The following is a 20,744-nucleotide window of genomic DNA, read 5'->3' as shown; positions in this document are numbered from 1 at the left end:
TTATCTCTGTTTGCTGACAATTGGCACAGATTGACAAAGGACAAATGGATTTTGGACATTATAGACCGAGGTTACAGGTTCCATTTTCATACCTTACCAAGAAAACAAGGCATGCCAAACCTACCACAAAACCAAAGGGCAGAGGCTATCAAGCAAATCTCTCTGCTGACTCGGATGAAAGCAATAGAAAGAGTTCCACAACAAGAACAAGGCCAGGGGTTTTACTCAAGACTGTTCCTTGTTCCAAGAAAAGAATCTCAATGGAGACCAATTCTGGATTTGTCCGCATTAAACACCTTTCTCATAGTATCAAAGTTCAAAATGCTGACTCTACAGCAACTCCTTCCCATGCTGGGCAAGGGGTCTTGGCTGATTACTCTGGACCTCAAGGAGGCATACCTGCATGTCCCTATCAGACACAGCTGCAGAAGATACCTCAGATTTCTTGCAGGGCCAGAGCATTATCAATTCTCAGCATTGCCATTTGGCTTATCTACTGCACCCAGAGTATTCACAAAATGCCTGGCTTCAGTAATTGCTCATTGCAGGCTCCAGGGGATCCAAATTTACCCGTACCTGGATGACTGCCTCATACAAGCGGACGACAAATTGATGCTGACAAAAAACTTGGACTATGTCATACGATTACTTCAAGCTCTGGGATACACAGTCAACTTCCAAAAGTCAAGACTTCAGCCATCCCAGCAAATAATCTTCTTAGGAGCCAAATTAGACATAGCCTCTCAAATGGCTTACCTAACAGAAGACAAGCAAGAGAAGTTAACTCATTATTTCAAAGGTTTGGCAAAACTTACCCAGATGACTGCAAGGAGATTCCTACAGGCCCTGGGTTACATGGCATCCTGCATTCTCCTGGTTCCATTAGCAAGACTACACATGAGAAAGCTTCAATGGTACCTAAAAAGCCTATGGTCTCAGCACAGCAACAACTTAGAGACAACCATACCGCTCATTCCATGCCTACAAAAGGAATTCCTATGGTGGGCCTCGGTAAGCCAGGCAAACAAGGACAATGGTCTCCAAAGGAAACACATCGGCATATAAACCAAAAGGAAATGCTGGCAGTAATGCGTGCCATCGAGGCCTTTCAACACCAACTTCAGCAAGGCCATTTACTGATATGGACAGACAACACCACTGTGATGTGGTATATAAACAAGCAAGGGGGCACCCATTCTTACCCCCTTTGCAGACTGACAATGCATCTTTGGGAAAATTCACTGAGCCTAAACATTCAGTTACAATCCCAGTTTGTTCCAGGCAAAGACAATGTGCTGGCGGACAGCCTAAGCAGGAATTTCACAGATCCACACGAGTGGAGGTTACATCCGAAGATCTTCACACAGCTCACTTCTACATGGGGCAGGCCAGAAGTAGACCTATTTGCCTCTCACCTCAATCATCGTCTACAAAAATACTGCTCAAGAACATACCACCCACAAGCTTGAAAAATAGATGCTCTCTCATTCAACTGGAACTTCCTGAAAATCTATGCATTCCCACCTCTGCCACTGATGACCTCAGTATTACTAAAGATCAAAGCAGAGAGACCCAAGGGGATCCTAACAGCTCCAGACTGGCCAAGACAACACTGGTATCCACTAGTACGGAGCATATGTCACACCAAGAAGTGGGCCCTTCCCCAATGGCCTCTACTTTTGACTCAACACAACTTCAAAACAGTGCATCCAGACCTTCAGACACTGCAGCTAACAGCCTGGGAGATCCCATGAATAACCTCAACCTATCTCTCTCCAAGGAAGTTCAGCGGATATTAACAGAGGCTTGAAGACCATCCACCAGAAAGGTTTACTTAGCAAAATGGAAGAGATTCAGCATTTGGAATACCAGCAAGGGACATGATGCATCATTATTGAACATCCCACTCATCCTGGAATATTTGGCAGATATGCTAAAGAATGGACTCTCATATTCTTCCATAAAGATACATGCATCAGCTATTTCAGCTAGATATAACACTGATCCACCTGTCTTTTCACATCCTTTGCTAAGGCAATTCCTCAGGGGAATCAAGAACATTAAGCCACCAAGAAAGGCTCCAGTGCCAGCCTGGGACCTCAATTTCATCCTAGAAAAACTGACTCTACCTCCATTTGAGCCAGCAGCTTCAGTTGACTTGCAATTTCTCTCATGGAAGACAGCTTTCCTGTTGGCAATTACCTCAGCAAGAAGGGTTTCGGAACTACAGGCCCTAATGGCAATACCACCGTTCATAATTTTCCACAGAGACAGGGTTTCAATAAGGACCAACCCTACTTTTATGCCAAAGGTGGTATCTAGGGTTTCTTTAAATCAAGCTATTCATCTGCCTGCTTTCTTCCCCAATCCTGAGAATAAGGGGGAAAGGCTGTTACAAAGCTTGGACATTGACAGACAGCTTCGATACTACCTGGACAGAACCAAGACCAGTAGGAAGTCTGAACAACTTTTTGTAGCTTACGCCCCTGCAGTTCAAGGAAAAGCAATTTCAAAACAAACTGTTTCAAAATGGATTGGACATTGCATCAGATTCTGTTATTCCTTTCATGGAAAGACTGTTCCTGCCAATGTCAGACCACATTCCACCAGAGCTACAGCCACCTCTACAGCATTCTTAAGAGGGGTGCCTACTAAGGACATTCTAGAAGCTGCTACATGGAGCTCCGTGCATACATTCTCCAAACACTACAATCTCCCTCTATACTCCAGATCCAGAGCAGGCTTTGCTTTGGCAGTCCTGCAGGGTTTGATTGCCACACCATCTTTTTCCTAGAGCATTCCTCCTCCCCCAGCTAAGCTATGGTATTCTACCCATATGTTATGACTGCAGTTGCATTCTTGAAGGACATAGTACAGTTTTGTACCTACCATAAATGTAGATGTCCGATAGATATGCAACTGCAGTCGGATTTTCCCTCCCTCCATACCCCTCTATGCCTAGGGTCCACTCCTATCCCTGTTTTCTCTTAGCTGGGGATATCTGTTATGGTGTATCTGTTTATTGCTCATTTATTTGTCTGGAATCCTGTTTTTGTCTTCCAATTTGATTACAGCCTTCCTTGGAGGGCACCTGGCATCTGGGGCAAGAAACACTGAAGAAAATGGCGTCGGCTGATGCTTATGTACTCCAGCCACTCTGACGTCGGAGAGAAATGCGACATCAGCCGACGTCGATCCCAGACTTTGGAATCCGGCCGACCGAGGGCTGCCTGAGGCAGGACAACCCATATGTTATGACTGCAGTTGCATATCTATCGGACATCTACATTTATGGTAGGTACAAAACTGTACTTTTTCCCCATTTTTAAAGACTATGATTATTCAGTGGTTGTGGTGAAAACATTGGTTCATTGGTTCAGGAGCTGAGAATGTTCTCATAATCCAACATATGACATCACAGTGTGTACCAGCAGGAGGCATGCATGTCCCAAATCATGGAAGCTAAAGATGAAAAATAGATAAACTAGGGAATGCAGGAGAGGAATTGCCAAAAGTGCCTACCCAGTGAGAAGCACCATTACCTGATATACTGAATACACGTGTATTATTTAATAGGAAATCATTCAGCACCATTGCCTGATATACTGAATACACGTGTATTATTTAATAGGAAATCATTCAGCACCATTACCTGATATACTGAATACACGTGTATTATTTAATAGGAAATCATTCAGCACCATTACCTGATATACTGAATACACGTGTATTATTTAATAGGAAATCATTCAGCACCATTACCTGATATACTGAATACACGTGTATTATTTAATAGGAAATCATTCGGCACCATTACCTGATATACTGAATACACGTGTATTATTTAATAGGAAATCATTCGGCACCATTACCTGATATACTGAATACACGTGTATTATTTAATAGGAAATCATTCAGCACCATTACCTGATATACTGAATACACGTGTATTATTTAATAGGAAATCATTCAGCACCATTACCTGATATACTGAATACACGTGTATTATTTAATAGGAAATCATTCAAATGCATGGCAAATGGGACTTTTGTGTTTGGTACTTTGCTGAAATACTGAGACATCTAAGCTAGCATGTCCAACTTTGTACCATGGGTACAACTAGTTTATGCAACATTATTTTCTTTTTTCACTTTCTGGTGTATTTTTCAGTTTTTTATTTGCAATGAAATCACATCATCATTATATCTGGCAGCTCTAATTGTCAAAGCCCATGTATTACAGGGCTGCTTGTTATGCTACATTAGCCCTTAAACCCAATGTGCACTACAGCGTTCTTTTTAAAACGCATATGTAATAGCAGGGTTTCTTAATATGGAATGCATGTCTCCTGCAGAGTATGACAAACTTATACTGAAAACTTTCAAACTTACCAGCCATCTTTTTTCTTGTCTGTAGCCTGTAGATCCCCTCATTTTTGTCCCCCTAGCATATTCTTAATGACAAATGAGGGACAGGGATAAAGCATGGAAACCTAGATTATGTATAAACTGCACCAAAACTTTCAACAGTTTAGAGGTCTGAAAAATCTTATCAAATTGAATATAAACACTGACAAGGAAACATAGTACTTTAACTTGATAACTCACCAAAACAATCCCAGTTTTTTCTGGGCTAATATAAATAATCACCTAAATCCAGGCAGGACACCCCAGCCAAAACTATCTCCAAATAAAACAGCACTGCATACAAATTTAACTTACATTTCATAGAAGGTATAGTTTCACTACTTAAAGGTATAATTTCACTACTTAAAGGACATCAATATTAATTACCCTGTTTCACTACCTTCACTGACAGCCTCACTAGCACCTTCTCTCTTAAGGTAGTCATGATTTCTGTAGTCAGAAAATATCTTGTTAACTCCCAATAAAATATATCAGATTTGCTACTGCTGATTAAATCTACCTGTATCCATATTTATCCATGGATTCTCTTCTGGAGTCCTATGTCCTATCTACCTGAAAGGATGTACCATTTTACCCTTTCATAAATGTGAAAACTCAGTTTATTCATCCAATTATTGGTCCATTGCTATTCTTCCTGTCCTGCCCAAAATCAGAGAAAATATGTACAAACACAGTTACTCAAATACCTCTTAGACTGTAACCTTCTCTCTCTCTCTCTCTCTCTCTCTCCAAATACACATGGCTTTTATCCCATAGTACAATCACTGCTCTAGCCTGCACTGCACTGTTATGAGACCTGGCCCTGGTGAGGAGATATTTGTTCTGTGAGTGGAGATTCCCAGGAGGGAAGTAGTTCTTGAGGATGTTCTATAGTGATAGGCAGGTGTTGGGTTTGTTTCTTATTTTGTGGCCACTAGCAGTTGGGAGTAGGTAAGGTAATTAGGTAGTTCAAGCCAGTGTTGGTGCTTTAGTGCTGGACAGTGGTGTGAACAGTTAGGTAAGTTCAGTGCAAACCTAGCTATTTTATTTTAGCAAACTTCTAGTTTATTTTTATGGTGAATATTATTCAGGATGGGTGTTGCATGGAGAACTGAATGGAGAAGGTAAGATGTTGCTGAATAATTCCTAGAAAAGTCAATGAGAAAGGGTTTTTTAGTAGAGGAACCCTAGCTTTTGGTGAGTTTTCTTGATGGCTTCAGTGATTTGTTGATCATATTTTAGGTTATTGTTAATTATGACACCAAGAACCTTTGTGCAGGAAACTATTTCAATTGTGATATTATTTGCTTATGTGATGTTTAAGGATTGTAGGAAAGTAGTTGGTAGTAATCTAGCCAGGTCTCAGCTGTGGAAAAGGAGTCCTATGTCATTTTATGGAGTAGCATTAGATTTGGTGCAGAACATATGAATCTGGCATTGTCTTCGCTTTGTGCTATGGAGGCTTCTTCAGTAGCTTTGCTAAGATTATCAGTGAATATGTTGAATAGTAAAGGCCCTAGAATAGATCTGTAAGATGTGCCAATGGTGACAGATGGAAAGGAGGCTAAATCTCATTTCCATTTAACAGCCTGGAATCTGTTGGTGAGATAGCTGTGGACCAGCTAAGGGAAGAGTGGGAGTATCCTATGGTGACAAGTTCAAGGAGCAAGCATTGGTGTAAAACCGCTTCAAATGCTTTTGACATGTCTAAGAAGAGAGAGAGAGAGAATACTAGGTTGTTGGTGTTTCTATTAAGGTTTATGATTTTGGTAAAACTGAGTAGTGCAGTAGTGGTGCAGTGGTGAGATCAGAAATTGTTGAGTGTTGGAGAGGAGATTGTTACTGTAAAGATCGGAAAGGAGTTGGGAATGAATGCATTTTTCTAATATTTTGGAGAGTGGAGGTAGAGTGGCTATAGGCCAGTAACTGAAGAGTTTAGTTGATGTACCCCCTTTATGTAGAGGTTTGATTGGGAATTTATTTTTCCAGATGGAGGGAATGTAGCTTTCTGTAATTGATTGGTTTATGAGCTTAGATACAAAGTATGCTATACACTCTAGCATTTGTAGTGACTTTGAGATATTCTGGAGGCAGGTTCTCAGCACCTGGGATGGACCTTTTTTAGTTTTAGGAAGTGTTTTTTGATAGAAGAGATAGATACTGGTTGGAGGGAGAAATTATTTTGGTGGTGATTAGTACTGTTTGGGATAGTGAGACTAGGGGGTCTAAGTCATTGGAGGTAGTTGGTGAAGTAGTCATAGTTTGGCCTAGGTGTAGTAGTCTTTTGACTGTGCTCCAGTAGACAATGCTTTCCAAGCTTTATCTTTGTTTAGCATGAGTCACCTGGTTTCTCTTATGAGCCATGGGACAGGGCTGGATTTGATTCATTTGGATCTGATGGGTGCTAGTTTGTTTAGTATGTTAAGGAATGTGTTGCCAAAGTGAATTATGCCATCATCTAGGGGGTAAGTATTTAAGAATATATCAGCTGTATTTGTTGAGGTAGCTATTGAAGGTGTCATTACTGAAGGAGGAAAGTGTATACAGAGTGTGACGATAGGTGAAGGCTGCCAGCCTAGCCAGATAGAATTTTGGAGATAATTCTGTCAATTGTAAATATTAATATAAACCACAGACTTGTTCTCTTAAATGGGAAAAATGGCGTTAAATGTGGAACTGCAAAAATGTAACAACAGTGCACTCTGCTGTTACAAGGTTGATAAGTCAATTCTTTGATGTCAAAATTAGGAGCCGATATGTCTGGATGAAGGAAGTCTGCCTATTGTTTTGATGCCAGAGGTGATGGCTAGAATTTGCATGTATAATTTCTTTTATTGCTCTGGTTCCTGACCAGCTGCAAGATCAAAGGGGCTATTAACCTCTGAGAGTCTGTTAGCCTGGGAACCAGAAAGAAATTATGTAATCTGAAATGAATCAGTGGTACTGTGTTATCAATTTAAGGACAGAAAGAATGAGAGCATTAGAGCATTTGTCTTGAGAACATCCAACATCACCAGCACTGCCTGTTTCTATATGTAAGTAGGATCTTAAACTTTACTGTTTTCTATTAGAAATAGCTAGGAAATAGGAAGATTAGTCTAAGCGTTTTTATGTGATGTCAGAACTTTTCTAAGGTATTATTTTAAGTATTTCTCTGTGATCTCTAAACTCTTGACTAGCACTGTGTAGTAAGAAGTATTGTCTTGTGTTTTTATTATTTATTATTAAATATTTTTAAACCTTTCGACTGTGGCTGTTTTGTGTAGAGATAATTTAAGCTCTAAGAGTACATTGCATGTATATAGTGATACTGTACTAAGTCACTCCAAATACGCTTTGCTGTTCAGTCACACTTACCATTTGGATAATAATATTGCACTGTAATAATTGGACACCCTTTAATAAGGGCCTTTGAGTAGCTGATAAATATTAGTGGGTGGTGCCAGCTGGTACTACCGTATAGTCTGGGCAGAAAAGGGGCACAGCTGGAGAATCTGTGCCAGCCTTCCCCAGGAGTGTCTGTGTGGTTGTATATAACTCTTATCTCAAAGTGTATGTGTGTGTGTCAGCTACTTGGGCAGGGACACAAAGCACTAGTTGGACAGAGAGTGTGCTGGAAGTTTTAGCTTGCCCACTAGGCTGATATCTGGACCCTAAAGCTGTGCCAGTGGGGAGTCTGATTGGGGACCTGGAGAGAAAGGGAAAAACTGTGATCTCTGTGTGCTCTTAAGGGAAATTGTGCTTTACTATGTATGTATTTATTATCCTTTCCTTATGTGGACACTACTCACTAATGTTAGTGGTGAGGATTGAGGCTCCTTGATTGCTGGGAAAGTGCACGGGCGTCACATATTAATTCACACACGTTAATGTAGATTATATGTTTATGTCAATGATTAGATTGTCTCACAGTAAAGGTCCATAGATGGTCACTATCACATCATCAAATAACACCGAGTTTCAGTTAGTCCTGCACTCAAAACTATTGGACAACATAACTAATAGCAGTTGACATTTCACGTCTTTATTGATCCTGCTGTTAAAGAAAATCAAAAACTTGGCCTCTTAACCAAACCGTTTCTTACAAACATTGATCTTACATGTTTTCTTCTATCTTATATGCTTTTCCTAACTTTGTAATCCTGTAATCTACTCAAAAAATAAGCTTGAGCAGTGCTGTAACAAATAGCCAAATTTGTAGTTAGCCTCCTATCTTGGACCCACTACTGCTTGGTACTTGGGCACCTCAGTTGGGTGGAACTACCCAATTATCTCACCTACTCCCAGGTAAAAGTAACTCACAATATTCTGATAAATGCCCATCCTGTGGATGTCTTCTTCAGTCATTCTTCTCAAATAAACTTCTTCATTCCAAAGTCAAATTCATTCTCTTTTCCATTTGTTTGGTGATGCTCTTTACTCAAACTATGTCTCCAAAATGTGGAACATCATTCCTCTTCTTCTGAGAGTCAGAGAAACCTTTCAAAAGTAAACTTATCTCTAAGTACACCTGAAAGCATCTTGGCTGTGTCAGTGCACATTACCACCAGGATAATTTACCATGTGGGATTCACATCTAGATCAGGGGAGGTCATTGTGCCTCTTTACTCATCCCTCATCAGGCCCATAATTGAGTACAATGCCCCTTTTGGGATGTACCTTACCAGACACCTGCAGCAACTGGAAAGACCCCAAAAGTACTTCACCAAGAGGATCAAAGGGCTCAAACAGATGCCATATACTGCCCAGTTGAAGAAACTCCAGCTCTACTCAGTGGCATACCGCCTGCTCAGAGGCGATCTGTGCCTGACGTATAAAGCCATGTCCAACCCAGAATTAATGGACATGCTGCACCTCAGAAAATCCAAATCCCATCGAGCTATGCACTCGAGAGACTTGAACCTCAGCACTGAAATAAATAGGACATGCTGGAGGGACATATTCATAACCCAGAGGCTCCCTTCACTCTGGAATAAAATCCCAGTCCAGGTTAGGCAGAGTCCCTCATTGACTCTCTTCAATAGGAATCTTGATGAGTGGATGGGAGATAGTAGGTTAACCCCGGGTATCACTTCTGTGTCACTGTTAGACAGAGGCACAGTATACTAACCTCTAAAAAGGGCTTAGCAAAATTCATTTAAAATGGGTGGCGAAAGCCAAACACACTCTGGCTAGGCTTATAAATGCCCTAGGGCAGATAGCCTAGTATGAACCTATTCCTACCACCACTTCCTTGTTTAAACCTTACTTGAGCCGTTTCATGCTCCTCCCATTCACTAATGCATATGAGACTGTCTGACTGACAGCCACTTTTAGTACAATAAACCTGTTTTGTCCATGAGATAATTTTCATACAACTCACTCCTCATTAATACCCTTATGTTGCAGAAGTGCAGATCTGCACTTCAAATCACTCAGTCCACTCATCTCTTAAAATACTATGTTGCCAGATTGTAAATCAAATGTCCAAATGTATTCCCTCTTGTCCTTAAACTTCTCTTCTTTATCTAACATTTGACCATTTAGTTTTTTTTCTGTCAATAGCTCCTATTATTGTCTTACTTTCTGTAGCACAGCCTTAATTTGTTTTCTTTTCTATATACCTTATCCATCTTCACAACTCATCGTTTTTCACATGAATCAAAAATGACAATATAACTCACTCTATTACTATAATATAAAGTTATGTTTGAAAAGTTATTTGTTTGTTATGATTTCATTTCCTTGCTGGCTATACTTCTATATTGTGTATTAGATATTAAGTAGCAGAACTTATTTTATGCAATGTTTTAGATTCTTGGTTCTTAGATGCTTAGTTAGGAATCAGTGCCTCCTTTTTCTACTTTGTTCTATAAAGACAATTTTTAAATCATACAATGGCATTCAGATGCATTTTTAATTTTTTGAAATCAAACAACAATATTTTGATGCATTTTTTATTCCTGTATTTTACAGGTTTGTATTGTATTTTGTATTTTTCTGAAGCTTTTTTCCCTGAGTCTTTATTGAGGGGGGTTCTTCCCAGCCAACTGTCCTGTTATTTAGGCAGTGTACCTAGGAAACCCTGTTGAGCACTGTACCATAAACGACCAGCTGAACAATTCCCTTCTCTCCCTGCATTTTCCCTTCTCTCCCAACTATTGAAACCCTATGCAGAACACTTAATTATTTTTTATTAAACCCTGTACTGCTCCTACCCATATCCCAGTACTCCGTAAGGGCTCAAAAAAAAAAATGCCATGGAAGGGTCTATCCTACCTTGTATTATGGTTGTATTTTACTAGCTTTTTCCCTTTACATTAGCTCCTAAACATACTGATAGTCTTCTTTAGTCTATTGCATTATTCAGTCTCCTGGATATAGCCCTCCCACCCCCCTATTACCTCACATCCTACCTTAGTCTATATCTGCCTCCTAGAGCCTTGGGCACCATTTTTAAATATAGTTCACTACCTTTCTAGCCTCCCTCCTCCCTATGGCATTCAGGTTACCGTGCTCAACAGTATACCAGGTATAGTTTGCCAATATCTGCTTATATTCTGTAGAAACGCTGTTTAAGTGACTGTTACAATATCATCATCGTGGTTTAGCTGTTAAAATGTACTCTAAGCTGAACTTGATTATTTATTACTAGTGTATGCTCCCGGTACATGTGTTCTCTCACAAGCAAGAAACAGCGCTAGGCACTGTTCTCTATATTATTCTGCTGGGGTCATAAAGTTAACTAAGTTACTTTCATGCTAAATGTTATATGCTTTACAACATTGTTCACTCACAAAAAACAGCGCTAAGCACTGCTCTCTGAATTATTCTGCTGCAAGGTATAATGTTCACTAAGCCACTATCATGCTAAATGTTGTATGGTTTACTATATGATTCTCTTGCATAAAACAGCGCTAAGCAATGTTCTCTGCTTTATTCAACTGAAGCTATACAGCTCACTAAGCTACTTTTATGCTAAATGATATGTGAGTTAAAGTGAATTGATATCCAACTGTAAGAATTGAATTGCAATCATTCAAAGAGTCTTTAGCAAAGACGTTTTAGCAAGGCAAGATAGACAATATTGTGCATTTATACCGAACTGTGTTTTTTACTGCTTAGGTTAGTTATCGCTTATGTTTAACTCAGTAGCATTGAATGTTGCTACAATCACAATTATAGCTCCACATAACCTTACTTGTTTTCTGCTCTGCCCTTTTGCTTCCTAGAACTCTATCCTGTAAATCTGTATTTTCCACCTTAATTAAAATACAGAGTATCCAGTCCTACAGCTATATACTGAGATCTCCTCCCCCAGAAAACGGCAACAGAATATTGCTGCAAACAATCTTTAACAAAGTATGTTAGATGTTTCTGTAAATTCCAAACCTGTTACAATTTATTAAACTGTCCTGTTATTTAGGCAATGCACCGAGGAAACCCTGTTGAGCACTGTACCTTAAATATCCAGCTGAAGAATTCCCCTCTCTCCCAGCATTTTCCCTTCTCTCTCAGCTATTGAAACCCTATGCAGAACACTTAATTATTTTTATTAAACCCTGTACTGCTCCTACCCATCTCCCAGTACTCCATAAGGGCTCAAAGCAAAATTGCCACAGAAGGGTCTACCCTACCTTGTATTATGGTTGTATTTTACTAGCCTTTTTCCCTTTAAATTGGCGCCTAAACCTACTGATAGTCTTCTTTCATCTATTGCCTGCTTCGCTCCCCTCCCTGCCCCCAATTCTCACCCTCCCCCAGTGGTCCTACCTTTATTACAAACAGTAACCACTGCCACCTTTCAAATAACCTATAACATCACTACAGTTATACTTCCTCCTACTATCCCTCCTACTCAGCTAATATGTACAAGCACACCATACCTATACTCACTGCATGCACATTCCTTGCATACATCACATCTCACCAAACCTCCACCATTCCCACACTCAACCACTACCACTGTACCACTACACACACCACCACTCATATCTCACCCGTACTCTACTACTCTCCCATCAGGTCAACAACCTTCCCTAGACACCCTCTACATATACTACAGACCACAATACCTAAACTAAAATCAACCCCACAACTTAACATAACAACCCTACCACCATACCTATTACCCACAGAACACAATCAAAAAACTTCCCTTATAAGCAAGCATATCCAGAAATTGATAAAACTAATAACCTCATCCATATCTAACCTAGCACTCAGTGGAGACATTTGTCCCAGTCCTGACCCCTCAATATCCACCCCCTCCTCTCATAATCAGACTACAAACCACATCTTCTCCCAAATCACAGCCAATAGAAAGCCAACCGACCTCCTTCTGATAAGCCTAAATATTAGAAGTATATGCAGCAAGGTGCATGAACTCCTTGCCATCATAGACTTCTACTTCCCTGATGCAGTGATCTTTACAGAAACATGGTTAAAACATACAATACTAATGAGCAAATCCTCCCTACTGGTTACAATATACTAAGAGTAGACCGATTAAACAAAAAAGGAGGTGGTATAGCTATAATATTTAAACAGCATCTAGACATCGAGATCTTAAAGTAAGCAGCTCCCCAAATAGGTAAGGAAGAAATAATATATACCAATCTTAAAATAAACCAAAATAAAACAATCAACATAATAGGTTGCTACTTCCCACCTGACCAAAACATCCCTCCACTAGAAAACCTCTTCAGCTAGACTACCCACCATCTACCCCAAGAAACTTCAATTCTAGGAGACTTCAACACTGACTGGCACTCCTGTTCTAGCAACCACCCAACCCATCATGTAAACCTTCATGGCTTCACCCAACTAGTCCAGTCACCTACTAGGATAAATAAAAGCTTCAACAAACACACTACCTTTGATTGGATACTAGTCAATAAGAGCCCCCAGTCATATATAGCGGGCTGTCTATCTGACAGCCTCAGTGATCATCCCCCAACTTTCATACTCAGAAAACACCTATATAAAGTGAAACCCATCATCTACCATCAAATACGCAAAAAAATAACTTCGACCCTCTCTTATTCAGCTCATACCTAAAAGACTGTAATTGGCAACCTCTATAATACCTCAAACTAGATGACACAGTTGACTACTTTAATAAAACATTCCTAAGTATCTTTTATTTCCATGCCCCCATAAGATGTTCCCGAACTAGAGCCCAACCATCCCCATGGCTACAACAAAACACTAAGTCTGAAATAAAAAACAGGGATAAAGCCTGGGACAACTAGCACAAAACCAAAAACCCCTCTACTAGACAAAAATTCCTAGAACTACGCAGTAGAACCAAAAAGTTTATAAAACAGGACAAAATCCAATACTACCAGTCTGCCCTTACCTCCTCCCAAGATAACCCCAAACAATTCTGGTGCTCAATACACTCCATCCTCCACCCAGGTAAAGTAAGTACACCCACTCCTAATGTAACTCAGTCCTCTAAAAATATTGCTACCTCTTTCAACAATCACTTCACACAAACTGTACTATCACTAGCTAGACAACACAACCCCCCATAAACCCACACCATCATCTACAACTAAAATCTCCCCACTAGCTTCTATTTTTATCCTGTCCCTACCTCCAAAATAAAACAACTGTTAACTAAACTTAAACCCACCAAATTAGCAGCAGACAACCTCCCAAGTGAATACCTTCATCTTGCAGCTGACACTCTGGCCTACCCAGTATCATTCTTGATTAACAGATCTCAGTCAGGAAGTTATGTTCCCACACTATGGAAAGTCTCACACATAATTAACAGGTCTCTGTCAGAAAGTTATGTTCCCACACTGTGGAAAGTCTCACACATAATTAACAGATCTCTGTCAGAAAAGTTATGTTCCCACACTATGGAGTATCACACATAATTAATAGATCCCTGTCAGAAAGTTATGTTCCCACACTGTGGAAAGTCTCACACATAATTAACAGATCTCTGTCAGAAAGTTATGTTCCCACACTATGGAAAGTCTCACACATAATTAACAGATCTCTGTCAGAAAGTTATGTTCCCACACTATGGAAAGTCTCACACATAATTAACAGTTCTCTGTCAGAAAGTTATGTTCCCACACTGTGGAAAGTCTCACACATAATTAACAGATCTCTGTCAGTAAGTTATGTTCCCACACTGTGGAAAGTCTCACACATAATTAACCGATCTCTGTCAGAAAGTTATGTTCCCATACTGTGGAAAGTCTCACACATAATTAACAGATCTCTGTCAGAAAGTTATGTTCCCACACTATGGAAAGTCTCACACATATTTAACAGATCTCTGTCAGAAAGTTATGTCCCCACACTAGGGAAAGTCTCACACATAATTAACAGATCTCTGTCAGAAAGTTATGTCCCCACACTAGGGAAAGTCTCACACATAAATAGCAGATCTCTGTCAGAAAGTTATGTTCCCACACTATGGAAAGTCTCACACATAATTAACAGTTCTCTGTCAGAAAGTTATGCCCCCACACTATGGAAAGTCTCACACATAATTAACAGTTCTCTGTCAGAAAGTTATGTTCCCACACTATGGAAAGTCTCACACATAATTAACAGATCTCTGTCAGAAAGTTATGTCCCCACACTATGGAAAGTCTCACACATAATTCCCCTACACAAAGGAGGCCTCTCCAACACACAATATGGTTTCCGACCTAACCATAGCACCACCACTGCCTTACTCTCTTTCTCTAACACTATCTTACAAAATAAAAATGCTGGTTATCTCTCCTCAGCTACCTTCCTAGACCTTTCTAAAGCTTTTGACATGGTCCCACACATACAACTCATCTCTCTTCTCAATAACCTATCCTTCTCTCAACCAGTCATCAACTGGGTTTCAGCGTTACCTATCTAACCACCAACAAGCAGTTGTATGGCAGGACGACCTATCCCCCCAACTACCAGTCTCCATATGGGTTCCCTGGGACCCCTACTCTTCTCTATTTTCACCAATAATCTAGCCTCAGCCACAACACATGGCACACTCAAACAATACGCTGATGACTCAACCAGCATCTGCACAGCTCACTCCCTACCCGAACTGCAAAAAGTCACACAGGAAGCATTTTCCTCTGTTGAAACTTGCTTATCTGATGCCCAACTGATACTCAACTCAGACAAAACAAAGTTACTAATCTTCCAACCCACCAAACTTACCCTAGACATCTCTCACTTTAACATCACAGTAAAAGACAACACCGCCATCCATCCTACAAAACACACCAAATTACTAGGAGTAGAAATAGACAATAAACTGAACTTTGACATTCACATTTCCATGACCATTAAAAAAGTGCACAAAAAACTAGGAGCATTATATAGAAATCAGCAACTACTTACCAAAGCAGCAAAGATTTCAGTAGCAAATTCTCATCTTATCTCCACCCTACTTTCTGCCTCTCCATTATTTACTAACCTAAGACAATGCAACCTAAATAAGCTCGAAACCTGCTACAACAAAATTGCCAAATTATCCGCAGGGGGTTCCTACCATACTCACCACTAACTCTCACTGGCAGAACTGGGCTGGCTAGAGCTCCCCCATTTCCTTCAATGGTACCAACTTGCGCTCACCCACAAATGAATAAACCAACCACTAAAAGTCCCATCTCTCCAGAATCTACTCCAACCCTACCTTACCACAAGACCACTAAGATCCAGCCACAAAAACCTCCTACAGGTCACAAGAGCCATTAACTCTGCTGGAGAAGCATTATTCTCCTGCACTATAGCCAAACTATGGAACTCTCTCCCATCCTCAATTACCTCTGTAACTTTTTGCACCCACTTCAAATCCTTACTAAAAATCACACTTAAAAGCTTGCCGGATATGCCCTTGCAACCCCCCCCCCCCAGTACCATCCTCTCCACCCACCCACTACCTCTCTCTGCCTCCTATCAATGACCTACTCTTAGCAAGCTTGGCTACTCATGTTCCCAGCTACCTACCCCATAGTACTAACATCTTGTAGCAACAACTGCTAATGGCTGTTATGCACCTCAAAAACAGATTGTATCAATTGTCCACTGATGAATCTCAACTATATTTGTAACCATGTTTAGCATCTGTCACCATGTTTTAAAATTGTACTATGTTCTACAGCTGTTTTACATTTATGTTTTGTTCTTGTATTATGTCCTCAGCTGGACTAATGTCTATATTTTTAAATGCTATGTTTCTTAACTGTATAATGTAAGTAATACTTACTGTGGAGCTATTCTCCCACTCCGCTGAAAACGGACCTGCATCCAGTCGGACTCTCCCAGTCAACAAATGTAAACAAATAAATAAATAAATAAATAACAAAATAAATAACTAACCATGGGATTCAGAAATACTTTCCATGTCACAGTCGGCAATTATGGACAGCAAACAGGCATGCACAGGGTGTGCATGATTCCCAGACACAGTGCGCATGAGTGGTGGCGGTTGAGCAGCCTAGCTGCCCACATGATATAGTAATGCAGAGATAAAGCACTGAAATCATCAAAAGTATTAAAATGAGGGACACAGTGGATGCAAATGAGAGTAAATAATATGGTAGAATAATTCAGAAACACACACACACACACACACACATACATATATATATATATATATATACATACATATATATATATATATATATATATATATATATATATATATTCTGCAACTGCAGGCTCTTCTCCACAGAACTTACTCCCATCAAATCCTGGAGTTACAAGAGAACAATTGCTGAATAAAGTTTGAGGTAATAGCACCATTAACAAACCTGTATTTGCAACAGGCTATACTCACAGCCAGTGGTCACAATGTCAAGTATTGTTACTCTTTGAGACACTGTTGTCATCCAACTGTGCTTAACATTCATGCACTTCATGACGCTGAAATTGTGCACCATTACCATATGGACAGATTTACCATGCAGGAGCTGGTTGAGATGTGTCACTCTCATCTGCAGACCCATGGAAGTTGTGGAACAGCTATTCCTGTGTGGATACCAAGGTATTGAGAATACTAGCTACGGAGTCCTTTAAGTAACCAGCATGCGATATGGTAGGGGAATCCCAAATATCTGTCTCTAGAATACTCCCAACAGTTTCTCATTGCTAACGTACAGCATGTGGGGAAGTGTATGTGGTTTTCTCATACTATTGAGGAGACAGCTAAAACCATATTGGACCTTCATGACATTGCCCACTTCTCTAAGGTATTGGGGTGCCATAGACTGCCCCTACATAATGAAAAGAAAAAAAGGCTGCACATGGAGATCTGGGAAGTAGGAACATTCACTGTAAAGGTTACCACTCTATCAACAGCTAGGTGGAATGTACAGCAAGGGTATAATCTGCAATGTGTTAGCAGGCCACCGAGGCAGTACTCATGACTCCCACATATGGCACACATGCAATCTATGTCAAAGGTTTGTGAGTGACAACTCTTCACAGGAGCATCTTTTTAGTGATATCAGATATGCCCCGTAACCATGGCTGATGACACCCATCAGAAATTCACATGCTTGGCAGACATTGGTCTTTTGCAAATCTGTGTCATCACTGAGCAAATATTTTATCTGCTGAAGGATGCATCAGGCTACACCACATCTGCTGTGGAGTATAGAGAAGATGCCCTATTGTTGACCATGGATATATCTTCCCTTTTTACCTGTATCTCCACCGGATGCTGGCATTGACAACATCAGACAGTTTTTAGGTTGAGACCCTGCCTATGACAGTAAGAAAGTATGTTTGATTTCTACATTACTAGAGCTTATTCTGGGGTATAATGCTTTTGTATTTGAAGCTGAGTTTTATATACAACAAACGGGGTGGCCATGGGCACAGTTTGTGCCAACAGTTATGCCAATATGGTCCTGGCTGAGTGGGAGCTACAATATGTATTCTCTGAGTTTAATAACTTTAAGGGGTTCATCCTTTACTATGGCCAATATGTGGATGATCTTTTCCTTGTTTGGGGAGACACCTTAGAAACGTTCAATCAATTTGTACAATATTTGAACAGTACTACTAGCGTTCTTCGATTCACCTATGATTGGTCGAATTAGTGCATTTCATTTATGGATGTAATGGTTTCTAAAACTTTGGGAGGTCTGTACACAAGACAGTATGTAAAACCTTGTAAAACCAATAATGTTGTACATTCTCAGAGTATGCACCCCAAACATGTGGAGCAAAATGTTCTTAGAGGACAGTTCTTTAGAACAGCTAGGCTGAATACAAGGGCCAGTGACATGTATGATTCTTTTGAGACTTTAACAAATAGCCTGTTGAATAGAGGCTATGATAGCTCAAAAGTCTTAGTTGCACAGAATGATACTATTCTGTTGAGAGATAGTTGGACCAGACCTTATTTTGAATGGCAGGCAGAGCAGTCCACCTCTCCTAGTGTGTCACATATTCAACCTACACGTATGAGCCTTACTTACTTGAAGGACTCAGGTTCTATCTGTGAGATAGTCAGAAGACCTTGGAAGGTTCTGGCATCAGATGAAAAATGCAGGGGGTTATTAGATATTTCCCCCTTCTTTCTGTTTTAAGAATCGCCCGTCTATCAAGAATATGCTGTGTTATAAACCTCTGACCAAGCAGAATAGGAAAGTTGTGAGTGAGAGAATAGGCACTTACCCATGTCGCCACTGCAATGTACATAAATACATTAATACTGATGATCAGTATGTACATCCAGACACAGGGCGTGCGTATAATATCAGACTTTAGGCTGATTGTAGTAGTCAAAATGTTTGTTGTGCCTCCTGTGAAATTTGCAAATGTTTCTATGTTAGTAAAACCAACCAGTCCCTAAGAGATCGGATTGGAGAGCATTTCTATAGTATCAATATAAGTGATGAGAGGAATGCATTGTCAAAACATGTAAGAGCTGCAGGATGCAATCACTGGTTTAAATTTATCGTTTTAGAGATTTATGTGCCAGGACCCAGAGGAGGCGATGTAAGGACACAAACAGAATGTGTTGAAATAAAATGGATGCATATACTTCAGGCTACTGATGCGAAGGGGTTTAATGATGTTATTCCTATTAAGCCAGTACTTAGGTCACATGACCTAAGACACTGAGCTATAAATGTTGCTGGTTATGTATGTTTTAGTTGGATGTGATGAAGTACCTAGAAGGTATGAAAGCACTCATCCTTGTTTTATAAAAGTTTTATTTTTTGTGTTTTATTAAACGGATTTTGTTTTACATTTCTCTGCCTACCAGTTTTTGCTTTTTGATACAATTTTTCCTGTTTTACTGGTTGCTCTTTTTGCTTTTGGAAGCCATAAATCATACAAAATATCTGTCTTGAGTTGGGCTCTCATGATGGAGTTTTCTTGATAAGTAAAAAGTGGACAGGCCAGTACAAGGAATCTTTTCTCCTTCTTCCTAACCAAGTCTTGATGTTGTCACAGTGGATATTGGATAATTAGTATATACATGTGGCCTGACTCTTCTGGAACTGTAGTTTCCAACTCACTTTACGTTGAACATCAATTTAAACCAAACAGTGATGATAGGACTATTCACCAAACCTGTTACTCGGAATGCTAAGGCAATCACAGACGCTATTAGAGTAATGCAGTACATCAGTAAGAAGGAGCTGTGTATCTTTTATAAGAACAGAGCTTGTTACAGGCACCTTAAAATGAAAAAAAATTATTTATACGTCGAGTGACACAAGCATCCAGAAGTATATTTTGGCCTTAAAGCACTTCTCAAATAATTTATAAATGCCTCCGCAATAATCAACCCATTTTACTTAGCTTTCCAAATTAAGATTGCACAATCTTTAGAAAAAAACAACTGGGGAACAGGAATACTGTATGTTTATCCTCCCACCTCGCAAGTTAAAAGAGTTCTGCTAAACGCAAGTAAGAAAAACTCTGTTCATTTGAATAGTGTCCTCTTGTCATGAGCGCTGTCACTCTTCCTTCACTGGGAGGCATTTCATCATTATGTTGATGTACCCTTATAGGAATGAATAATCTTAAACAATGGGATCATGGCTGACATTCCACCATTCACAGCCTTCAGCTCAAAGCATAATGGCTGATGTTTTCATTTTTTTTTATGTTGATGGTAGTACATTTATTAACCAAGGGCAGAAAAAAACTACAACTAAGCTGGTAATATTTTTTAACCACGAGCAGAATAAAAAAAGAAAAATATGCATTAAGTTTAATCCATTTAAATGGAAAGGTTTAATGACAGTTTAAGAACAAGTCTCTGCACAAGTAGGTATGCTCAGTTATTCTTAAATACCTGTCTTACCTTGTCAACCTTTATTTATCTTATTTTTCTGTTAGGGAGCATAGTTTCTACTCCCATTG

The sequence above is a fragment of the Protopterus annectens genome, chromosome 2.part0 (assembly GCF_019279795.1).
Source record: "Protopterus annectens isolate FY-2018-M chromosome 2.part0, PAN1.0, whole genome shotgun sequence".
NCBI classification, from domain to species: Eukaryota; Metazoa; Chordata; order Ceratodontiformes; family Protopteridae; genus Protopterus; species Protopterus annectens.
Note: the sequence above shows the minus strand (reverse complement) of the source record.